Raw genomic sequence first — 23445 nt, 5'->3', positions numbered from 1 at the left:
ATATCTCTCCTTAAAGGGGAATATTCCTTTATTTTGTGTAGATTTTAAAGAAACAGTTCCTGTGGAATTCCCAAAAACCTGAACATCCTAACACACAACTGCTTGGTGCGGCCACACCTCTAAGGGACATAAATTTTACGTAGAGATTCGGTACCAAAGAGTGAAGCTTACATATATATATGGTGTGTGGCTTGGTCAGAGATGGCCCAACACTGTCATGATCTCAAGAAAAACGGATTGTCGATGTGTAGTAACTCATATGTGTCTCAATCCTAATCAAAGCTGCACTTGACGCTTAAAGTCGGCCCAACAGTTAGGCTACCAAAGGGCCACAGCTAACTGGGTGGTTGGAAGGTTGGAAGCATTTCGATCAATTCATCCTGCAGATGTAAAGTGCATCAAGAGCCATTTAGTCCGCAGCCTAAACGTTTTCAGACGCGAAGTGCATCTCTCGTGCCAGCATGGACGTACTCAAGACGACAAAGGAAAACTTCTCTCAAATCAGGGGGAGTTAAGGAGGGTATTGCGTCATTTTTCATTCATGTCACAGGATATGCAGGACATGGAGAAACGTTCTTTAAGTTTCCTTATAAGTAAACGGTCAGCAAAGCCCCCATCAAAGGATCTCTGGCCTAGACGATGTATGTACAAGGGTACCTCCTAACTAAGCCAAATCAGCTTGTATTGGGGTGTGTTCGTAATTTATTTTAACCCACTGTACCTCCACCCATAAATAACCAATATTCAACGTGACTGACAAGCGAACAGTTTTAAATCCCGTTAAGCATGTCAACAACTACATACATCCATCAATAGCTATGACAATCATTATAAGAATATATCATTAAATGTAATTGATGTACGTATGTATTAGAATATGTTAGTAGATAATAAAAACAAATTTAACACACACAAGTATAAACTTGTAGCCAGGCGAGCGGTAAAGCTCACAACGTTTTTCAAAAGCGGTTGAAAAGCAATCACTAAAGACGTCACCTTTGCCTTTCTTTGCTTAATTTCTCTTCATTTGCTACAACTCCTTTTCTTTCCTTACATGAAGTCTTCTGGTTTTCTCAACACAACAACATCAAACAAACTTAGCGTCCAGCGTACGTGTTTGGCATTTGTAGTGGTGTCATCTTTACCTTTTTCTTAATGGCCTGCACTGCTCCTTGAGAAGACCTATCAACATATGCATAATTTTTCTACCTTGGAGCTATAGTTTAACTGTAAAAGGGGCGCAATGTATTCAGTTTACCTATTTATATATAGATGACGAAGGATGACTAGAGAAACCTCGCGTAAGTAGTCTGCAAAGCGTACTGCATAGTCTTCTCAATTCGTCTATAACTTTATTTACATATGTATAAGTCTCGTACTAGTCTCGTGCTGAGCCAAGGGTCTCCTTTGTATTGCTCTTGAGCAGAGCTCCTCGACCCCTTTCGATATCGAAGATTTCGAAAAACCGAAAAAGTGCGATAATTCATTACCAAAGACGGCTAAAGCGATGAAACTTGTCAGGTGGGTTGGCCTTATGACGCAGAATAGAAAATTAGTAAAACTTTGGACAATGGGCGTGGCACCGCCTACTTTTAATAGAAGGTAATTTAAAAGTTTTGAAAGCTGTAATTTGGCAGTCGTTGAAGATATCATTATGCAATTTGGCAGGATCGTTACTCCTAATACTATATGTGTTCTAAATAAAAATTAGCAAAATCGGATGACGAACACGCCCGATTTAAAAAAAAACAAATTTTAAGTCAAATATTAACAAAAAATGTAATATCTTTACAGTATATAAGTAAATTATGTCAAGATTCAACTCCAGTAATGAAATGTTGCAACAAAATACAAAAATAAAATAATTTAAAAAAAAATTTTAAGTTAAACGGTTTTATTGAAAACAATACTTACATGAAGTAATAATAATACGAAAAGCTAGAAAATAATTAGGTAGGTCCTAGGTACTAGTCATCACACTCCTTATCAATCCATGGCGTTGATCAGACAATTAAATCAAAGCGTTGGGCGCGTGAAATTTCTAAAAATGTGACTAATTAAGGTTCAGTTAGTTTTACTTATGACTATCAGTAGAAATTTGACGCGTCCAACGCTTTTAAGCTATTGCATAGATTTTATCGCGGGCTTGGCGACTAAATCAATAAAAACCGTAACGGATATTTGTCAAAAAAGGTTCGAAATGGTTCGAAAAGGTTCGAAAAAGTTTCGGTGTTAGCAACAGGCTGAATACATAAAATTGGATCTATTTATGCGAATATTGGCTGTTGTCTTTGGTGTTCATTTATCTTCACTATTGCGCTGTAGATGGTACCCATTGAATTACGAACAGCAAATATTTCATTAACATCGGATAGAAAATGTATAGCCAAACGCAAACATTTTCCATTAGCTTTAGCTCTTGCTCTAACTATAGCTGTATTTTGTTGCAAACTATTACAATTAAAGCGGGAGTCATTGGTGCCGTATGTCGTATCGCTGTAGTCGTATCCCTAACGTAATCAGCTGTTTATCGTTACGACGGTAAACCAAAAACCAATTGGTTGGCTACGATACGGTTACGACCTTAGCGGCACCAATAATCGATTGCATTGATTCTCATAAGGTTGGTCGAATCAGCTGTTAAAAGGTTACCGATACGGTTACCGATAAAGCACCAATGTCTCCAGCTTAAAACACTAGCTAGCTTACCGAATTGCATGGAAAGCAACAATAAAAAGTAATCGAGTTGAGTTAGCTAAGCGCTTTCAACTGAAAAAAACCGCTTAGGTAATTATCGACCTGATTGATAGTGTTGTATAGTGTTGCATATTCAAAAATAGGGCACTATTGTGAACGAGCGAATGAAATGAACATACGAATATACAGATAAACAAAAATAACAAAATAACAGCGTGGCGGCAGGGTGACATACATACAAACAAACACACGCATTTCATGTACTTTGTTTTTGTAATTCTCTGGTTGAGTGTCAAAAATATACTGCGCTAGAAGTAGAAATGTCAAAGCAGCTAAAAAAGTAACCATCTGTATGGTTTTGCCATAATGAAACTGTTTAGCTAGTTGAAGCGTTTTTTTCAAGCTCGCTTGCAAAAAAAACGCCTTATACATAAGTCGCAAGGTGGAACTTTTGAAGAAATAGTATATGAGTATAGTAAAGCACATTCTCAGGAACTCGTTTATGTTGCGCTCTCTCGGGTGACAAATATTGAAAAATTGTATATCACGACAAAAAACGATAATGCCGCATTTAAGTTTTATCATAATCGACAGCAAACTGCATCGACTGCATCTTTGTTGCAAGAATTCAAAAGACTGTCTTTAAATAGTGTTCAGACGATAGCTCAAAGTGTCTTAGATTTCATTAGTAATATAAATGGCATTTCAATAATTACTTTCAGTTGCCAAAGTCTAAATAGTCACAAATACGATTTACAAGATTCAGTTACGAGACAAATAAATGTCTTACTTCTTACCGAAACTTGCATTACGCGTGATAATCCGATTGAAATACATAATTTCAAATGTATTGTTCAATTCAAACGAGATACTGCTCCAAACGGTGGTGTAGCTATTTACCAAAATAACAATAACGTTACTAATATTATGATTCCGAATATTGAAATAAATATTGCACACGTTAGCGATGTTAATTTTAGGTGCTCATTTGTTGGAGATATGTGTGCGTGCTTATGCAAACTTAGAAATGGTCTACACATTGTCATGTTAGCAATCTACATTTCTCAGAATCCAAAATTGAAGGAGGTAGAGCATTTTATTCATCGCACTTTACTGGAGTACTCTGAAGAAGAGGCAAAAATACTTGGTACAAATGCTAAAAAATTTCCACTTATTTTGGCCGGCGATTTCAACATCAATTTCGCTGATAAAAAATCAGAGCGGTTGACAAGTCTTCTTTTTGAAAAATTCAATTTGAAAAAACACAACAACAAAATATGGGACCACCATTGACGCGGTATTTTCAAGATATTTAGAGGATATCAAGTGTCAAACGTATGTTTCCTATTACAGTTACCATAAACCTATAATTTCCATTATAAATATTACTGAATAACCTATGTATGTACATTAGGGCGGGTCGATTTGTGGGGAGGCAAAAAAATCGCCCATTGCTCTGTGAAAATCATATTCTAGGGATCAAAATAAGAAACTTTGCCGTAGGAACCATACCTCTAAAACGAATTCTGATGTCCCCCCCCCAGGTAGAAGCAAATTTTGAAAAATCCCACTTTGACCCATTTAGAGTGCTCCAATCGAGTCCAAATGTATGACCGATCCCCACTAACTTTGGAGGCCCGACCCACCGATGCCAGTGGCACACCCCCTGGAGTTCTCTCCTCGAACTCCAAAATAGTTTGATGTCACTTCTAACGGACTGTATGTAATATTTCTATTCTTGTATGTATTATGTGTTCCAAATATAAGCCAAATCGGCCAAAACAAAACGATTTTTGCGAATATCTCGATCCATGCGCCACCTAGCGGCGATTTTCTTTCAAAGGACGATTTCTATTCTTGTGTGTATTAAGTGTTCCAAATATGAGCCAAATCGGTCCACAAATACGATTTTTGCGAATATCTCGATCCATGCGCCACCTAGCGGCGATTTTTTTCTTATTATTGCATTGGCATCGGGTTCTGAACTATATTCCAAGTTTCATGTTTGTAGCTTATCGGGAAGTTACTTAAATTTCAATTACAAGATTCGTTCACAGCGGCCGTGCAGCCGTGCATGCGGCCATGCGGCCTGTCAACTCAAGCGAAATAAAACCGTTTAATAAAAGAAAATTTCAAAATGGCCGTGGCTCCGCCCTTTTTCATTTAATTTGTCTAGAATACTTTTAATACCATAAGTCGAACAAAAATTCACCAATCCTTGTGAAATTTGGTAAGGGCATAGCATCTATGACGATAACTGTTTTCTGTGAAAATGGGTGAAATCGGTTGAAGTCAAGGCCAGTTTTAATACACAGTCTACGGTCTATCCTTCTGCGCGGCCGTTAACACAATAACTTGAGCAAAAATCGATATATCTTTACTAAACTTAGTTCACGTACTAACCTGAACTCACTTTATCTTGGTATTAAAAATGGGCGAAATCCGACCATAACCACGCCCACTTTATCGATATCGAAAATTTCGAAAAATTAAAAAAATACAATAATTCTATACCAAATACGAAAATATGGATGAAAGATGGTGACTGGATTGGTTGTTTTACGAAAAATATACATAACTTTAGAAAAAACTTTATAAAATTGACACCTACCATATTAAGTAGAAGAAAATGAAAAAGTTCTGTAGGGCGAAATCAAAAGCCCTTGGAATCATGGTAGGAATACTGTTCGTGGTATTACATATATAAATAAATTAGCGGTACCCGACAGATGATGTTCTAGAGTCAGCCCTGGTCCACTTTATGGCGATATCCTTAAATGGCGTCCACCTATAGAACTATGGCTCACTCCCTTTTAAAATGTACGTTAATACCTTCCATTTGATTCCCATGTCATACAAACATATTCCAGAGTTACCCTTGGTTCATTTTCCTACATGGTGATGTTCCCTTATTTTGTCTCCAAAGCTCTCGCTTACACCCGAACTTAGCCTTCCTTACTTGTTACTTTTGTGATGTTTTTTAAAAGCACCGCGTTTTTGGTTGACTGGGTTTTGTACATTTGTTTGTGATTAAACATGTAAGTAGTGTGTTGAAATTGTCGTTGTATGATAATATGTTAATTAACATGGACTCCCTAGTTTTCATATACAATAACTTTAATGAAGTCTTAGCTGGCACTTGAGTAAATAACTAAAACATGAGCACTAACATTGTATGTTTACATTTGCATATATAATATTTAATTATGTGCGATTAAATACTTAACGGTGGACAAATTTTAATAACAAATTTACTTGTTGAGCTTGGGACAGCGACTGCAAATAATTTTTATTAATGAAAAATTAAAACAAACAAATAAACAAGTGTAAGTTGGAGCGAAACCGAACATTATGTACCCAGCTGTGTGCTTTTACTTACTTACTTAACGGTTTAAACGCTATTGTCGGTCCGACAAATCGTTTTCCATCTGGTCCTTCTAGCGGGTTGGGAACTGCCCTCTTCCTCTGCTTCCATATACTGATTGCGATAAGAATACTTTCTTAGCCGGAGTATGTTCCTTCATTCGCATAACCTAGTCTAACCAGCGTGGCCGCTGCATTTTGATTCGTTGAATTCTTGATGTCTGCGTCAAGCTTGTCCAGCTTATCATTGAATATTCTTCGGTATTCGACGTCAGTAACACCATTCAAACCATAAATATGTGAAAACTTAATTAAGGTTTAATTTTTAAGCTACTTCTTTTAATAAGTGGGCTGGTCCTCAACCGATTTTGCACAGATTTAAGTATAGAAAAACCAAAGTGCCGCATCATAATATGCATAAAAAATTTAGAATCAAATTTTTATTCGATATTTTCGATTTTTGGAAATTTTGGAGTTTAATGCGAATAAATTATTTTGAAATTGTGCCATAATATCAAATGAAAATTTGTGCAACTCAGCGGTAGATACATCAACCACAGTACCTTTTGGACGGTGTTACAGCGCAATGCATTCATTTTCCTATAACTCAGGCTTCATTAAATGGTCGAAAAGCGTACCAAAGTCAACTGATATTAGATCTCTTATTTGTTTGAAATTTATGTCATTGACTTTAATGCTCTTTCTAAAAAAGAGTTCCATGGACACTACAACACGTTACCTTTTGCTCGCTTAATTTGTTTTTGTATTCCAATTTAAATTTTTTTCCAAGCAAACAGAAAAAGTTTAGAAGTGTTACAAAAACAGGCCCTATTATTTGTTTAACTTGTACCACGGGGCGTATGAGTAACAAATTGCAGGTGTGAAAAGCTGTTGATGGCACTATCGATACAGACAATGGAACATAAGGATGGCTACTATCGATTACCAATAGATTACCGTTGGCTATAGAAGATACGTAGAACAACTAAGGCTGATTATGATGCTGTTTGGTGTGCTACCCGGCATAAGAGAATGGATCCAAGCAGTGTTCTAAGCATCATTTTGATGCACATTCTGCTGGAACCATGTACATAATATTGCCTGTGTGCTACCATTTGATGTCCTTTATAAAGTATTTTGACAACACCCAACGCAGCACAAAACTGCCAATAGTATGGAACCTTATGTTCGCTGAGGCTGGACACTTACAAGAAATTATTGACTTTCTTCCTACAATCGTCCACACTTTAGCTTCCGAAACCGTTGTTGAAGGGGATACCCATACCAATGGCCGGTGTCCTGTTATGGTGGATGTGATCCTGAATATCTTTTTCACAGACACATTCAGGAAATACTTTGTTTTCTCTGGTTGTACTCAGGCTATCTTTGCTTGGTGATTTTGCATGTTTCCGTAGAGTACCAATTTTGAATTGTGGTTTTCTTGAGATTTATTAGAATGTCACTCTTTATTGATGAAAGTGGCCGGTGCATCGTAATTGCCCTTTGAGGTATCTAACGATGCACCGGCCTTCACCAATGCATCCGCTGTTTCATTGCCTTTAATGTTCCTGTGACCGGGTACCCAAGTGAGAGTGATGTGCGAAAGCTTTGCTGCTTCGCCTAGCACCCAATTTTCGCTGGAAAAATAAAGGCCTCTCTATACCTAGTATCTCTGCTTGAAAGATACTAGCTGAGTTTGGAAGACGGATGGATATTGTGACATTTAGCTGTTTCGTAAAACCCCCGCTCCAACACCGCAGGCCATTTTGGACCCATCAGTGTAGAGTGAGGTTACGAACTCTTTTGTAAACTTTGCCTGCTGAACAACCTTCCAATTCATGAGGGAAAACTCAGCTTAAAATTCTTGACAACGTCCAATGTGGGTGATAGTTAATCCGTAGTCACATACACGTTGGGAGGCATTCTCAGGATACCGCTGTGACCATATATCTTTTTAATCCAGCTTCTCAGTTCCCTAAGTCTGATCCTCTTAGGCGTATGTGGAGGTCCTATAGCAGTTGGTTAAGCATAACATTTAGCGCCTCCGCATAATAACAGGTCAAATGGAAGCCAAGACTTCCTTTTTTATGTGTAAACATCTTTGCTCACGGGTACACAAATTGTAAGCCTAAGTTTAGTGTAAGCCTAAGTATAATCATTGGAATATAGAATGTGGGGAATATAGAATTAAGTGTAAGCGTAGTGTGTGGTATTGGTATTGTAACGAATTTACTGCAATTCCGCTTATTTGCAACGTTCTGCTAACGTTCGAATCACTAAACTGTTGAATGAATAACTCCAATATTCGATAATGCAAAATGGTCTTTATTAGACTACTTTCAAAATAACACTTCTGCTGCTCGAAAGATAGCGTGCTTAAATCAAACTCATTCTGATTGCTTAGCTGGCGCTCTTTTATACTCTGTGCTGTGTCGCTCGCATACTTCTAGGCGTTTCTATTTCTAGAATCTACTACTTATTTATCAGCTATAAACTTATCAGCTATAACTACAGATGCACGCCTATAGCCTCTCATATGTGCGTGTATATGTGAGTGATACTTGAACAAATTATTGCCTACTTTTGGCAGTATCTCAGATATACGCATGTGGTTGTGCGTTCCTCTCAGCTGCTTGTATGGAGATATGGGTAGACATAAGGATTGATTTATTGATGTGCATACAAGTCACTGCTTAGTATTGGCTTAGAGATGTGAGTATCACTTAGTGCTGCTAATATTCGTCACAGTATTTTGTATAGGGAAGCGTAAGTTTGATAACGGTTTGTTATTGATTAGTAGTCGGTTCAATATCGACGGGCTATTTAGGTGTTATCTATTTTTTATCGACGACTTATCGACTTGTTTTCGCAGTGGTATTAGTTTGCCATCTATAACGAAGTTTACCGATGACTCATGGGTGTTTTTTATCGACAAGTTGTCACTACAAACTTATCTATTTACTATCGAATATTTATAGATTATCGAAAAGTTAGCGGCCGACGCAGTGTGGCGGGGTAGCGTGCTCCGCCCACGACACCAAATATCTTGGGTTCAATTCCCGAGCGAAGCAACATGAAAAATTTAGAAACAAGTTTTTTCAATTGGAAAAACAAGTTTTCTAAGCGGCGTTGCCTCCCGGCAGTTATTTGGCAAATAGGCAAATACTCCGAGTGTATATCTGCTAGGAAAAGTTTCTCAGTGAAAACTTATCTGCCTTGCAGATGCCGGTGAGCGTCGTCGTCCCGTCGCGCCAATTTCTGGGAAACATTAAAAAGGAGCATGACGTAAGTTGGAAGATAACATCGGCCTAAATTCTCTTCGGAGGCGTATTGCGCTTTGTGTTTTTTTTTATCGGAAAATTATCGATTAGCCATCGAAAATTTATCGCTTGCTTATCTAAGTATTATCGCTAACAAAAAATTATCGATTTGTTATCGAAATTTTACCAATTTGTTATCGATTTGCATTCAAAAAGTTAGCAATTTGTTATCGGAAAGTTATCGATTTATTTTCGGAGTGTTATCAAATTGTTAGCGGAGAGTTATGGATTTGTTGTGGACGGCTCGGTATCGGTTGTTCCCGATAAGATGCCGACGAACCTATTCTCAAAGTGCCCGAAATTATTTGTTTTTGGTAAGCTTACTTCTGTTGTGGATTAACTTCGATCCATTGGCGAGCTCAAGTTAACTTAAAGACTCGGATTTTCCAGACGTACCCATTTTATTTAACAACCGAACTTTACGAGTACTTGGTAATCATGCCTTTTTTTTAGTCAAACACGATGTTTGCCACCGCAGGTTTAAACTAAACTTACAGTTCTGTGCAGTTTTAGTCCACTAAAATTGAAATTGAATTAAACTAGGAAAATCAGTTGTCAAAACATGAATCCAAAAAATCCTTTGTTTGAAATAAAGTTGTTTTGGTAATACAGAAGCCAACAATCAAGTAGGTCATCGATAGAAAGTCGCTATAGTAGGGACCTGTGGCTATTATCGAAATTATTTAGGGAAAGCCGATGAAAACTAGAACATAATCAGCCCAATTCTAAATATTCCCTCGGAATTTTGTTCTCGCGGATTTTTTTATTCCCGCGGAAAAATTCCTGCAATGCTTTTCAATGCGAGAACAATAATTGTGGAATAGGAATTTCGAATTTTCGAAGTCAGCTGTTTTGTCAATTGAAATTTCGTTGCGCATTTCTTATTTTGTTTAAAAAATTTAAAAGTTTAATTATTGTTACAAATTTGTTTGAAATTAAGAAATAAAATATAAACAATGCACAGTGTTGCATTTCATGTGGTATTCACTGAAATGAGTAATGAATTGGTGCCACAGCAACATCAACAGAGGATCATAAGAAGAAGAAGACGGTGGGATAACACAGATCCGCCGGAGTTGCTTAATTCCATTCAGCAAAACATTTTTCTGGCGGCCAAGTCGAGTTGAATTCGTCTTTCGTTTCTGGTTGGCTGCATCAAATATACCAAAAGCTCTTCCGTTGCTTATGATATACTTTTCGATTTAAAATAAAGAATATTGTGGTAGAATGTACATATTTTAGCACAAATTTGTACAAATAAGTGATCTTTCTTAAAAGAACAAATTTCCTTTAACTATTTTGATGCATTCCCTTTAATTTAACAAGTAGAAAAACTCCTTAGAAATGGCAGAGAAATCTCCCTCTCACTCACATTCATAATACCTACTTTTCTCCCATAACCGGTTTCCGCTTTTTCGTACCTTGTTCAGAATAGGAGGAAAAGGAGAAGTGAAAAAACTCACAAGGAATTTTTATTTAGAATATGAGGAATGGGAGAAGGCAAAAAACTCGCACGGAATTTTTGTTTACAACTGGGCTGAATATGATTTTCATTACTGGGTTATCTACATAAGGGTGACTGTTGACAATTTGATTCCTATTGCCTATTTTCAGGCGTGAATAGATAACACGAACAACTTAAATACGCATGCATAAATTTAAATGTCACGGATCGTTTTCCTTTTTTCGTTGCTATATGATAAAGTAAGTAAATAAGTACTCACATAACATGCGGGCTTAAAGTTAAACATGTGTGCACTAAGCACATATATTTATAAACTATACATATATACATATATAACAATTTATATATGTTGTATATAGGCCTACAAGAATCCAATGTCATTTTTAATTGCATACGCACATCCCATGGTGTGTTAATTTCACATATATGTACATATGTATTATTATTTACTACAAAGCTTGTTATCGGTTAATAATTGAGCTATTTATTAACAAAATCAGCCCAAATCAAAATACATAGAGATGGGGGAAAAATCATTATTGGAGTTGGGCACAATATGTATGCAAAGTCGTCCCGCTGTTGATTTTTCCATATCGCCATATCAGAAACCAAATACTAATATATCTTTTCTCTTTTGGGGTTTCGAAGCCTATGCTACTCATGCCACGAAGTGTCTCTAAATTTAAAATAAATTTGTTCAACGAACAGTTGAGGTATGTTATGGTATCAGTATAACCATAAGTTCCCGCGTGCATAAGTATATGTAAACACATGCGAAACCTAGTATGGCGCGTTATTCTCTGGTGAGTCTCTAAGGCAAGTATAAATCTGTGCAATAAAAGTGTAATAAAATAATGGTAATATTCAATGTTCACGTTTGTACTTTATGGTGCAATATTATACGCCTTTAGGCTATTTTATACATATGTAAGTATGAACTGGCTTATTATAAATCAAATTTGCGATTTTTTGAACGTAGATAAATATATATCTTTGTATACATACTGTGGCGAATATTAATAGTTCTATACACCACTATGCTGCTACATAATAAATGCACAACAACAATAAAGCAAGCAGACACACTTATGTACATGTACACATTAAATCAAGCAGTCACACATACACATAACCAGCTGCTTGAAGAAAGGAAAACAATCATACATCACGTCATCATCAGCCAAGAGCAGAATTTGTTACTCACACACACACATAGCTAAATAGCCAAGTATGAGATAGAACTGTTCCAGAAGGCATATTCGTGAAAAGTCTAGACCTTAGAAGAAATATGTGAAAGAGGCAACGAGTCATTTTTATTTAAACACACTACTAGTGCAGTATAATTGTAATTGTGAAGTACTACTCCCAAAGTAGTCTAAATAAAGTCCATTTTGTAATACTGAATATTGGAATTTTTTATTCGACAGTTCAGCGATTCGAACGTTAACAGAAGGTGCGCAAATATCAGAAATTTCCCAAAACTCGTTACAATACGATTCAGCAAAAACATGTTTATTTTTGGTATGGTGTAAATCTTGTTCACGCCATCCAAACCGATAACCTAAAGGAATTGCGGCTTTTGATTTTAGTACAGGAACACCCGGTCGACTTTGTTCCGATTTTCTTTTAATTATTCTGCATCCTTTCTTTCATCTATCCTCCACACACTTCCGAAACCATTGCCTCCAACTTAGGCTCCCACTTGCACTCTTACTTACACTCCGACTCCCATTCGCTCTACCTCTCTCACCTACATGTCCTCCTATATTACATATCTATACCAAATATGGAATACTTGCTTCCTCTGACCGACCGATTTCAATATATTTGTTTGTTAAACCCCTATGAAACTATATGACACTAACATAAGTAAAATTTTTATAATTGCAGTTATCTTTACATAAAAAATATAGATATATAATTGAGATGTTCTGCTGCCGTATGATATTGCTTTCTATGTCGCATCTAATTTCTCTGGCATTTGCCATAGTGTAGCTTCTTCTCACCTTTCTCTCATCCTCTCCATGTTTGATCCATGTCTCCACTCCGGCTGAAACTTTTACGGGTTATCGGTTTGGATGTCCTGAACAATATTCTCATTATACCAAAAGCAAATATATGTTCGACTCAGCCTTATGTACAGGCTATTCGTCCCTCGCTTCGCTAGAGTTTCGTCTAATGTAAATTCATTGTTTAATATTTCGTATTCTTCTTCTCAACTGTTATTTTCACTGTGTATTTTCGTTTTCTTCTCCTTTCGTCCTTCTTAGCCCTCTGCCTCGTTATGCATCGCACTCTTCCTGTCTTTCGGTCGCCTCACACCTTTTTCTCTCCTTCCAATCCCTTTACTTCCTTCTTTATGTATCAGTTAAGGTGTCCTTTTCATTTCCCCCTTATATTTTGCTCCATATTTGCCGTTTTATTTCGTGTCTTGCTCCTTGCCTTTCGCTTCTCTTCCCTATTACTGCCTCTGCCATATTCTGCCCAGCCTATCCCTATTATCTGCCTCCATTCCTCTGTTTATTTTTTTCATTTTACTTTCTTCCTTTTTTATCTCTTAAGCTGCTCCCTCAAAAAGTGATCTTCTTACTATAGAAAAGCTTAAAATTTCTTATCGAAACGTTATAGATCTCTTATCGGGGTATTATCGATTTGTTTCCGAAAGGTTATAGATTTCATAGCGGAGAGCTACCAACTTGTTTCCTGGAATTTTATCGGTTTGTTATGAATCAAATACCGAAAAAACTTTAATATAAACCGATAACAAATATGTAACCCGTCGATAACAAGCCGATAAGAAATCAATAAAAACAAACCGATAACTAGACGGTAAAAGTTCGCTATTCATAATCAACCGATAGTAAAAATAGGTCTTGTCGCTATCGGCTGTTACCGATAAAAAGCCGTTAAAGCTCTTCTGAAATAGCCCGAGGTTCTGATAGAGTTGCCTCTGCTGTGGTTTAATTTCAACCCCTAGCCGAGCTCTATTCTACTTAAAAACATTAATTTGCTAGACGTACAGCTGTATATTTGTGTATCGAACATAACGAGTTAGGTTAGGTTAGGTTGAACTGACCAGTCAATGAAGACCTCACATGGGCTGAATGTGTCCAGATTGTCACCAGAATTTATTTGAAGACCAAACGGAGGAACCCCAATCAGGTGCCAGGACATACACTATAGAATAAAGCCGTCCTCTTGGCAAATACTAGCAGTTTTCTAGGACATAACGAATACTTTGTACTCACTACTTGTATTCGGGGTGTACTAGTAACACATCTCTATTTTACTCATACGCCATGGCATGCCTTAGCAGTGTATAGAGTGCGACACTAAAACTTGGTCCTAAAATAGCACTACATATTAAATATTGGAAGAGTAAAATAAAAATAAATACAAGGCGCGATAACCTCCAAAGAGATTTTAGGCCGTGCTTCTCTTCCAATTTGCATTGTGCTCCTTTTAACTTTCCTACACATTAGCGGGAGGACCTACTCAATCCGTAAGCTAGACGACTATCCCTTAGCTTATCACTTTAAACTGCTTTGGTGATTTTGGCCGTTACAAACGCAAATTGAACATGCCAAGGAAAATCAAGTCTTCCTCGCCCTACCTCTTAGAAATTTTTAAAATTTCGCGTTTCTTCTGCTACCAAAAACGAGTTTTGATAACAAAATTATCTAGGTCTATTATAAGACCTACCCAGCTATATCTTTGGGCTTTTGTTCGTTACTTACTTACTTACTTATTTGGCGCTTAACGATTTAAACGGCTATGACCGTCAACCAAGGCGCGCCAGTCGCTTCTTCACTCTGCCCACTGGCGCCAATTGGTCACACCAAGAAAATTTAAATCGTTTTCCACTTGTTCCTTCCAGCGGAGTAGGGGCCGCCCTGTTGTTGTTGTTGTTGTAGCAGTCCTCCGCCCCATCCAATAGGTGCGACCGATCACAAATTTTCATCAATATCCTCTAACGGGAGTCAAAGGAAACTTGCTGTTTCAACAGGGGTGGACCATAATGAAAGGGGTGTTAGAGGCGTTGGTTACACATTACAATTAAAGAAATGGTTGGTGTCATGTGGGGACACATTGCAAGCGCGGCATGCATTTTGTATGTCGGGGTTGATTCTGGATAGGTAAGAGTTTAGTCTGTTATAGTATCCAGGACGAAGTTGAGCTAGAGTGAATCGCGTTTCCCTGGGGAGTATGCGTTCCTCTTCCGCAAGTTTAGGGTATTGTTCTTTGACTACAGGCAATTCCTGACATAGAGGCCCGACACCTGTTTCTGCAGTTCACTGAGGACCTGCTTGTGTTTTTTTGCTTCATACGGGCCGCCCTCTTCTTCTGCTTCCATAGGCTGGTTCCGATAAAAATACTTTAATGGCCGAAGCATCATTTTTCATTCGCATAACATAACCTAGCTAGCGCAGCCGGTGCGTTTTAATTCGCTGGACTATGCTGATGTCGGCGTAAAGCTCGTATAGCTCATCATTCGATCTTCTTCGGTACACGCACTCGCCAATGCGCAGAGGTGCGTACGTAAATCTTTCGAAAAACCGTTCTCTCGAACATTCTCAGAGCCGCTACATATGATGTTGTCAAGGTGCATTGTTCTCGACCATATAGCAGGACGGGTACGATAAGTGACTTGTAGAGCATAATTTTCGCTTGGCGAGAGGAGACTCTACTTTTCAATTGCTTACAGAGTACAATGTAGCACTTATTGACAAAAGTGATTCTTTGCTAGAGAGCTGATGGTATTTGTGTCAATGCTGGTTCTCAAATAAATGAAGTATTTTACTATTTCAAAGTTATGCCTGCCAACAGTGACGTGGTCGCCAAAACGCAAATGTGCCGACACTTTGCTTGATGTTGCTGTTGTAATTGCAGCGATAAGGACACTCCCCCTAAGACCTTGGGAAGTGTTATCGATGTTGATGGTCCCTTGCCGGATGCAGATCCGGTACGTTCCGGTAACAAGCACTTTTAAGGTACTAGCCCGACCATCTCGTGAACGATTTGGTATGACCACATGAAACCTTCTTGACCATCCCGCCTTCGCACCCCCTAGATCCATCATGAGTTCGGGTCGCCATAGCCTCGGCTGTTAATGAAACAGGATTCGCCACGGTTAGGTGAGGTTGACAATTTGGTTGGAAAAGCTGTATATTACGTTGGCAACCCCTTGAGAGGGTTGCGCTACACAACCCCTTGAATAAATTTGGTATTTTAGTCGCCTCTTACAACAGGCATACCTGCCGCGGATATATTATAAGCCCCCAACCCGCTGAAGTTGCTTGATGACAGCTGTACTTGGTCTTGTCCATCAAGGTTCATCATTAACAATATTTGCTACATATTTATGGTACATAACTACAATACCAATAGTGGTAAAGTAGCGAAAAGTACTAAACTTAAAAAAAATAAATAAATAAAGTGGTATTGGTGCGCTCCTTTTAGTTAATCTCTCCGCAAAGCTTTTCATACCATAAGTCGAAAAAACTCGACCAATTTTAACGAGATTTGGTAAGTACATTTTTTTTATGATAGTAGCTGTTTTATAGCCTCGGACAAAAAAATGATATCTACATATGTATAAATGTATATTAAATATGTATATGCGGGAGAGTACACAGCTGGGTATGTAATGCTCGGTTTCGCGTAACCTACACTTGCTTACTTGTTTTCCATCAAAGTTATAAAAAACGAATGCTTGGAATTATTATTATCATGTCTCGATGCCCTGCGACCTATATCTAGATCTATTGTGCTTGAAGTTTAAAACTTCTACTCCCAGTTGAAATAAATTGTAAGCATGCAGAAGGTACGTATGCTAAGTGCATGAAAAAGTATGTAAAATTCATATTTTTTGAATTCTAAACATATTTATTTATACAAATATTATGCGTGCTGTATAAGTGAAAAAGTATGCACAATTCATTGTTGTATTATCGTATTTTGGCATATATTAACATCGCTATGCTATTAGTAAATAATCCCAACAACAAAAACAGCAAGCAGCCACAATTATGTACCAGTACACATTAGAGCAAGCAGCCTCACTTATGTACAAGACAACGAAGAATATTCCACACACATAACCATCAGCTTGAAGCAAAGAGATTATTTCACATACTTATATGCATAGCTGGGTAAATTCAATTCCATTACATTACCCATTACATTCCTCAGTAATTCCTCAATTCCTCACAAAAAAATACCAAAAGTAATTTCGTTTTTTGAGGCTCGAGTAGAAAAAATTGTTTGTTTGTAATTTAAAAAAACAAAATACTTTGCGCAAATGTAATTTCTTTCCCAGTACTTTCGAAAGGAAAGAAATTTTTTTCAATTATATTACAAGGAATGGAAAAAGTAATTTCGAGTTTCCCATTCCATTCCTCAAAGGAATTGCGAAAGTAATTGAAAAACTACAAGTTAGTCTGTGTATAAGAACTTACTCCAGTTAATGTGGGTGACTTTTCGGGTCACACTTTTCATTATTTCATCAGATTTTTCTTGTGAGTGGTAACTGAAGTCATTTTGAAACACCAATAAATATCAAATAATTATCCTCTTAAAATTCAGTGTCAGCTAAGTAAGGGCATCTCCTTTCCTTCCTCCGCTATCGAAGTGTGCTGGAAAGCAGCATACATTTTAATTTTCTGCGATACATTCAGCTGGCATAACGTAAACACCATTAATGTTCCTGAAATCTCGTATTCTTGGTATTTTAATCCTCTGAGCGGTTTAGGACTGGCATCTATGCCGTTTCACCTCATAGGAGGGTGGCGGGATGTCGGTGACCAAGAACTGCCAACCCCCTAATCCAGGGTGTTATGCGGACCGTGCCTGTTGGACAAATTGAAGCCAGAGGATAAAAGCGGCGCTTGTATTCAAACAGAGCCTTCCAAATAACGGGCCACCTCGGAAAGTATTGATGGCCTTACATAAGGGGCGCTGCTGTGGCGGACGAATCTTTCGCCGTATATAATACTGAACCGCTGAGCCCGGCTTTTGCGGCAGGTGGTCGTACGACCGATGATAAGAGGAGGACTGGGTCGCAAGCCAAGGAAGACAAAAACACATAAAGCGATGCGTCGCACTCGGTGAGCGAGAGTAGTGCTGATACAATGAACTCCGTGTTGGAAGAGCATACAAATGAAAACGGAGTAGTACAGTGAAGAAGGGTACGGAGCAGAGGAGGTAAGAGAGCCCTGTCGCTGTACCGAGCAGCACTAAGAATTGTCCAACGCCTGTCAATTAGGAATCAACGATTTGTGCGCAGTTGATTCAACATCTTATTGCGATGGATAAAAATTGACAGAAATTTCGATTGATTTTACCAGTCTTCAAAAAAACGACGAGCCTCAAAAAAACGAAATTACTTTTGGTATTTGTTGTTGTTTTTTTTTTTTTTTTTGTTGAGGAATTGAAATGTAATCAATTCCTTTGCTGTGGAAGAATATTTAATGAGCAGAAGGCGTATAATTATCACGAATTTTCCAAAATTCCTAACAGTATGTAAATACACTTTTCTGTGTTTAGTCTGCACGCATATAGTTTAGGAATATTTGATTTCCTTTAGTGTCTTGAATAATTTATTCGTATCATGACGCAATAAAACCAGAGAGGCGAAATGAAGTTTACATAATGAAGTCGCATTTGACAAAACTAGCACTCATAAATTAATTTAAGTGTTGCTTCTTGACTTATGCGCAGCACTGATTTTTTCAGTATCATAAAAAATACTATATTAATGCCTTTCTCGTATATGTAGTAACGTGAGAAATATGGAAAAATACTGCTGAAGTCAATGAGATGACTGACGATCTGTAACAATATCATGAAGTTCCGTATTGGTATCTGGGATGTTTGTACCACTAGAACTCGGGACTGACGGTATACGGTCCCAAGACCCAACATTTATCTATGTAAACCAAGCGTTGAAGTAGACTCATTGAGCAGAAAGAGGTGGGTGGTGTAAAAATATATAGCGGCAGAGGCTTTACGGCAACGATGCTTCAACAAATAAGAGCTTAAATATTTAACTGATGGCAAAAAAGTACTTTGGATTATCAGAATTTTGTTTTAAACAGCTCTGGCTATCCCTGGAAACGTTTAGGTAGGCATGATATACTCCCAGCCATATAACTCAAATCCAAAAGACATTATTCTGACTTTATCTATACACCTGCCTCTTCTCTGTCTAACCCTATTCCTCTCTTAATTCCTCTGCCCTATGCATTTTCTAGTTAACCCTATCTGGGTCATTCAATTTCCTTATCCCTTTCATCCTCCCGTAAATCTTCCCGCTTTTCCTCTTACTCTATTGCTCCTACCCTGGTCTACCTCTACTATTACTCTTAATCTCATCCTTATTCTTACTGCTCACACCTGCCCCTATCCAAGTCTATCTCTCAGAATTACTCTTAATCTTACCCTTATTCTTAATCCTCCTTGTTTTTACTACTTTGTCTTAAACCATTACCCTTACTCTTAGTCTTACTCTCACTCTCCATCTTTTTCTTGTTTTCTTTCATATCCCCGTTTCCAATGTGGAGATATATCGAGTTTGGCTTTTTTCCGCACATTACATTACTAAGGTAGTAAAAAAGTAGCAAACTAGTAGCAGAAATTTCCTCCATACTACTTTAAAATGAACTTCAGGATATAAAAAACTGATGAGAGATTAGGCAACTTGTAGAAATAAACTTGGAATATGTTTTAGATTAATGGCGACCGCCGACCATTTAGCTCAGAATGCTGTGAAGTCAATTTTCAGGATGGTGAAGTTCGACCAAATCGGTAAGAACTGTACGGGTATTAATGGACCATGTAATCCAAGATGTGAGAGTTTCAGCCTTGCATTCGCAGAGAACGCGAATAGCCGTTTCAGCCTTCAGCTCACAAAAGTGACAAATTTGTGTATCGGATAGATTCAACTTACTTAGGTAATATCGTAGGCTACAATGTCCCGTGTAGTACACGGTGAGAGTTCGTAGGTCCTTTGTGCTTAGATTGGAATAAAGATTGTATCGTGTGATAGTTTCTAAAAGCTAATTTTCGTAATGGGAATTTAGATTATTTTTCAGTTTTAAGGTTTTTTCAGAATTGGCAGATTCGATAAAATGGAGGCTCAAAGTATTTAACTAAAAACAAAGTAAGACTTACCAAACTCGAAGCTTTCCGATATAGAGATTATTATTTGAAGCGTTTAATCGTTATATGGACATTTGCATTAATGCTATTTGATAACGGCATATGTGTGTTTGTATATGTTCTTATACAACAGATTTCATCAAAAAATTTTGTTTCACTAAAACTATACAGCAGTGAACAGAAAAATAGCAGAGGAAATTTTCGTTAACTAAACTCTGCTTTTTTTATTTGCTACATTTTAAGAAACAACTTCTATGCTTCTATGTATTTTCTAACTAAAACTACGCAAACCAAATTCAAATTTATTTTCGAAAAAATTTCGAAAATTCAAGAAAATTTTTAGTTGGAGTTCTCTTAACATTTTTGTATATGCAGTTTTGTAGCCCAATCAATTTTAGTATAAGTTATAGGTTTCTCATAATTTGCATTGATTCTTGACAACCTTTTTACCCCGAAGAGTGTTTTAGACTTTCGTTAATGCAAGGTTAAACTGGGTGAACCGTGAGGACCTCACATAGACTGAAAGAGTTCATAGTGTTGTTACTCCATACAAAGAGTGAACAAATTTTTTTTTAAATGAGTTAACCGGGGATTGTCGGTATCGGTTTAAATGTATGAAAACATTTATTTCAAGCAATTTTTAATTTTATTTATTTAATAATTTGGGAAAAATTTAAACAACGTGACATCAGGACCTTGTAAATCTCTTCAAAGCCTTTTCTCCCGGGAGTGGGAGTCGAACCCGTACTCCTACGATAGTTGAAATGGTTATAAACGCATTCAGCTACGTCATGCCTTAGTTGGTGTAAAGTTTTTCCCAATTGCCTTCTTCTCATATATTATCTTCCACACATTACATAATTCGTATGTAGTTATGTGTTGAAGTAATGCCGTTGTGTAAGGCGGTTTTCAGAGAAACTTGATATTTGTTGTTGTTTTTGTTCTATTTATAGAACTACAACGAATTAACCAAATCTTGTCTACTTATATAAGTTAACCGGGGATTGCCTGTATCGCTTTAAATGTATGAAAACACTTATTTCAATCAATTTTTAATTTTATAATTTATTTAATAATTTGGGAAAAATTTAAACAACGTGAGATCAGGACGGACAAGGCGACGGGTTCGACTCCCACTCCCACTTTTTATTTTGTACGCTTCAGACTACATATGTAGATATTGAAAAAATTCAGACTACTTCAAATAAAAATTTCGAAATTTTCGTAAAATTTTTACGAATTTTCAAGTATTTTCGGAACCGCTTTTGAGATTGGTTTGCATAATTTCAGTTAAAAAGTTCGAAATTTCGTAAAAGTATCTCGAACTTTTTCGAAGGCGTACTGTGTTAGACTACAAATCTGCAAATTGAAAAAGTGCAGATTACTTTAAATTAGCGAAAAAAAATTTCCGAGTTTTCGAGTTTTTTCAAAATTTCGAAATTTTCTTAAAATTTTTTTTTCGAAATTTTCGTAAAAGTATCTCCAACTTTTTCGAAAACGTACTTTTTTCGACTACAAAGGTGCAAACTGAAAAAATGCAGATTACATAAAATTTTTGAAAAAAAATTTTCGGAGTTTCGAGTTTTCCAAAAATATTAAAAATAAAAAAGGCAGAATTTAGATCACGAAATTTAAAAAAAGGAAGTTGCCACTGCTATTTTCCTGCTGTATGTTTGTATTTACATTAGAGCTTATGATTTCTTCTCGAACACCCGAGAAATCGAGAACTCAACTTCTCGCGAAATTCTCGTGTCTCGAAGCCCTCGTAAATCTCGCGAGCTTCTCGACATTCTTACTTAATCGCTGTATGGACAGTATTTATACACTTGTTTTTTTTTTTTTTTTACTTGTGACTTTTTTGTTGATTATATTGCTTCAATGACATTTAACTAAAAACATATTTATTATACATATAATTTTGTTCGCAATATTTTATTTTTCAACGAGACATCAAGAACACGGCTTCTCGCGAGATTCTTGAATCTCGCATTACTCGTAATACTCGCGATATTCTCGACTTTGAATTCAGTCGATGCATTGGCAATATTCTATACATTTCGGGGTTTTTTACTTGTGGTTTTGCGGACATTTTGGCTTGTGCTCCAGAAGAAATCGTAAGCTCTATATAAAACAGCAATGAATCGATTAAGTTGAATGTCGAGAAACTCGCGAGCCTTACGAGTAATTCGAGATTCGAGAATCTCTCGAACCTTACGAGTAATTCGAGATTCGAGAATCTCGCGATAAGGCGACACGCGCGATAAATCTCTTCTCGAACATGTTCGAGAAATCGTAAGCTCTAATTTACATGCGTTGTGGTTTTAATATTTTATATTTACCTGTTGTTATTAAATATTAATTATTACGAAGTTAAATATTTTTTACACATTCCACAAATTTTACAAAAATTTTTTTTTTTTCTTTTAACTTTTTTGGATTTTCAACTACTTAGTGCTTTTCTGTTTTTTCTTTGTTTTGTAATTCTTTTTTTTTTTTTTGAAAATATGTGCTTTGTAATTTTGTTTTTTTATTATGATATTTTTTTTAATCGTTGTTCTGAAAATTTGTACACTTCGTTTTCAAATGTTTGTTTAGTAAAATATTTTCGTTACACTTTGAATCCTTTCTTTATATAGTTAAATACAAAATTATTCAAAAGCACTTTTTAATATAAAAAATTCTATAAAAATTTAGTACGCTGAACTTTTTCTGATTCCATGTGACTTTTGATAATTTATTCATTTAAAAAGTAATATCAAAACTACAAATTCTGTAAAAGAACGAATCGAAAAAATCTCGTTTTTTAAAACTACTAAGTTTTTTTAGCTTTCGCATACATAAAACGTTCACTTAAGTTTAAAAATTTAATATATAAATTTTTATAAATTTTTTTTGTTGCTTGAAGATTTATGCTTTCTTTTAAAGCCACTGTGATTATTTCTGATTCTTAAACGTTTTACAGTCCCTTTTCAATCATTTAAAACACCCATCAATTATTTGGTTTAATACGAAAACTATGAAAACAAACAAGCACTCACTTTTCACAAATTAGCCACTTTTGTATGTATGTGTGTCCAATTAAAGATTTTCCAGCGCGTTTTGCACCGCTCACATTAACAGCAGGACAACAAATGTGTTGTCAAGTACTCTTCACTATGCAGCCTACCATATAAACAGTTAACTCTTAAACAACAGCGCTGCAACCATATGGTGCAGTTCGTTTTTGTTTTCGTTATACACACACACACACATTCGGTTTGTATCCGATAACCGTTAGAAAAAGCTTCTACGCACTTTGCCGCTACAAAACTAAAGCTCAACAAGCTCTTCGGCAAAAAAAAACAAAAAAACAAAAAAAAACATTTTCTTATCACTCGTTGGGGAATAGCCACAAGGGTCTTATCATTTGACACCGCATACCGTTGCTCACTGCCGGCTTTG

The 23445-nt window shown here is 36.7% G+C and overlaps 1 protein-coding gene across 4 annotated transcripts in view; it reads right to left on the bottom strand.

Moving 5' to 3' along the window:
- Positions 1–23122, bottom strand: part of Sytbeta (Synaptotagmin beta) — a 381108-nt gene extending 357986 nt beyond the window's left edge. The window contains exons 1-2 of one of the 4 annotated variants that reach the window (XM_067790880.1): positions 23043–23122; positions 22344–22630 (exon numbers count right to left, since the gene is read on the bottom strand). The gene's annotated coding sequence lies outside the window, so the exon portion shown is untranslated. Of the gene's footprint in view, positions 1–20016; positions 20168–22343 lie in introns of all 4 variants that reach the window. The other 3 variants (XM_067790878.1, XM_067790879.1, XM_067790877.1) reach the window with 3 other exon arrangements.
- Positions 23123–23445: the final 323 nt, after the last annotated feature.

This window comes from Eurosta solidaginis, chromosome 5 (assembly GCF_040869045.1).
Source record: "Eurosta solidaginis isolate ZX-2024a chromosome 5, ASM4086904v1, whole genome shotgun sequence".
NCBI lineage: Eukaryota > Metazoa > Arthropoda > Insecta > Diptera > Tephritidae > Eurosta > Eurosta solidaginis.
The sequence above is the reverse complement of the archived record's forward strand: the minus strand, read 5'-3'. Positions and strand labels throughout refer to the sequence as shown.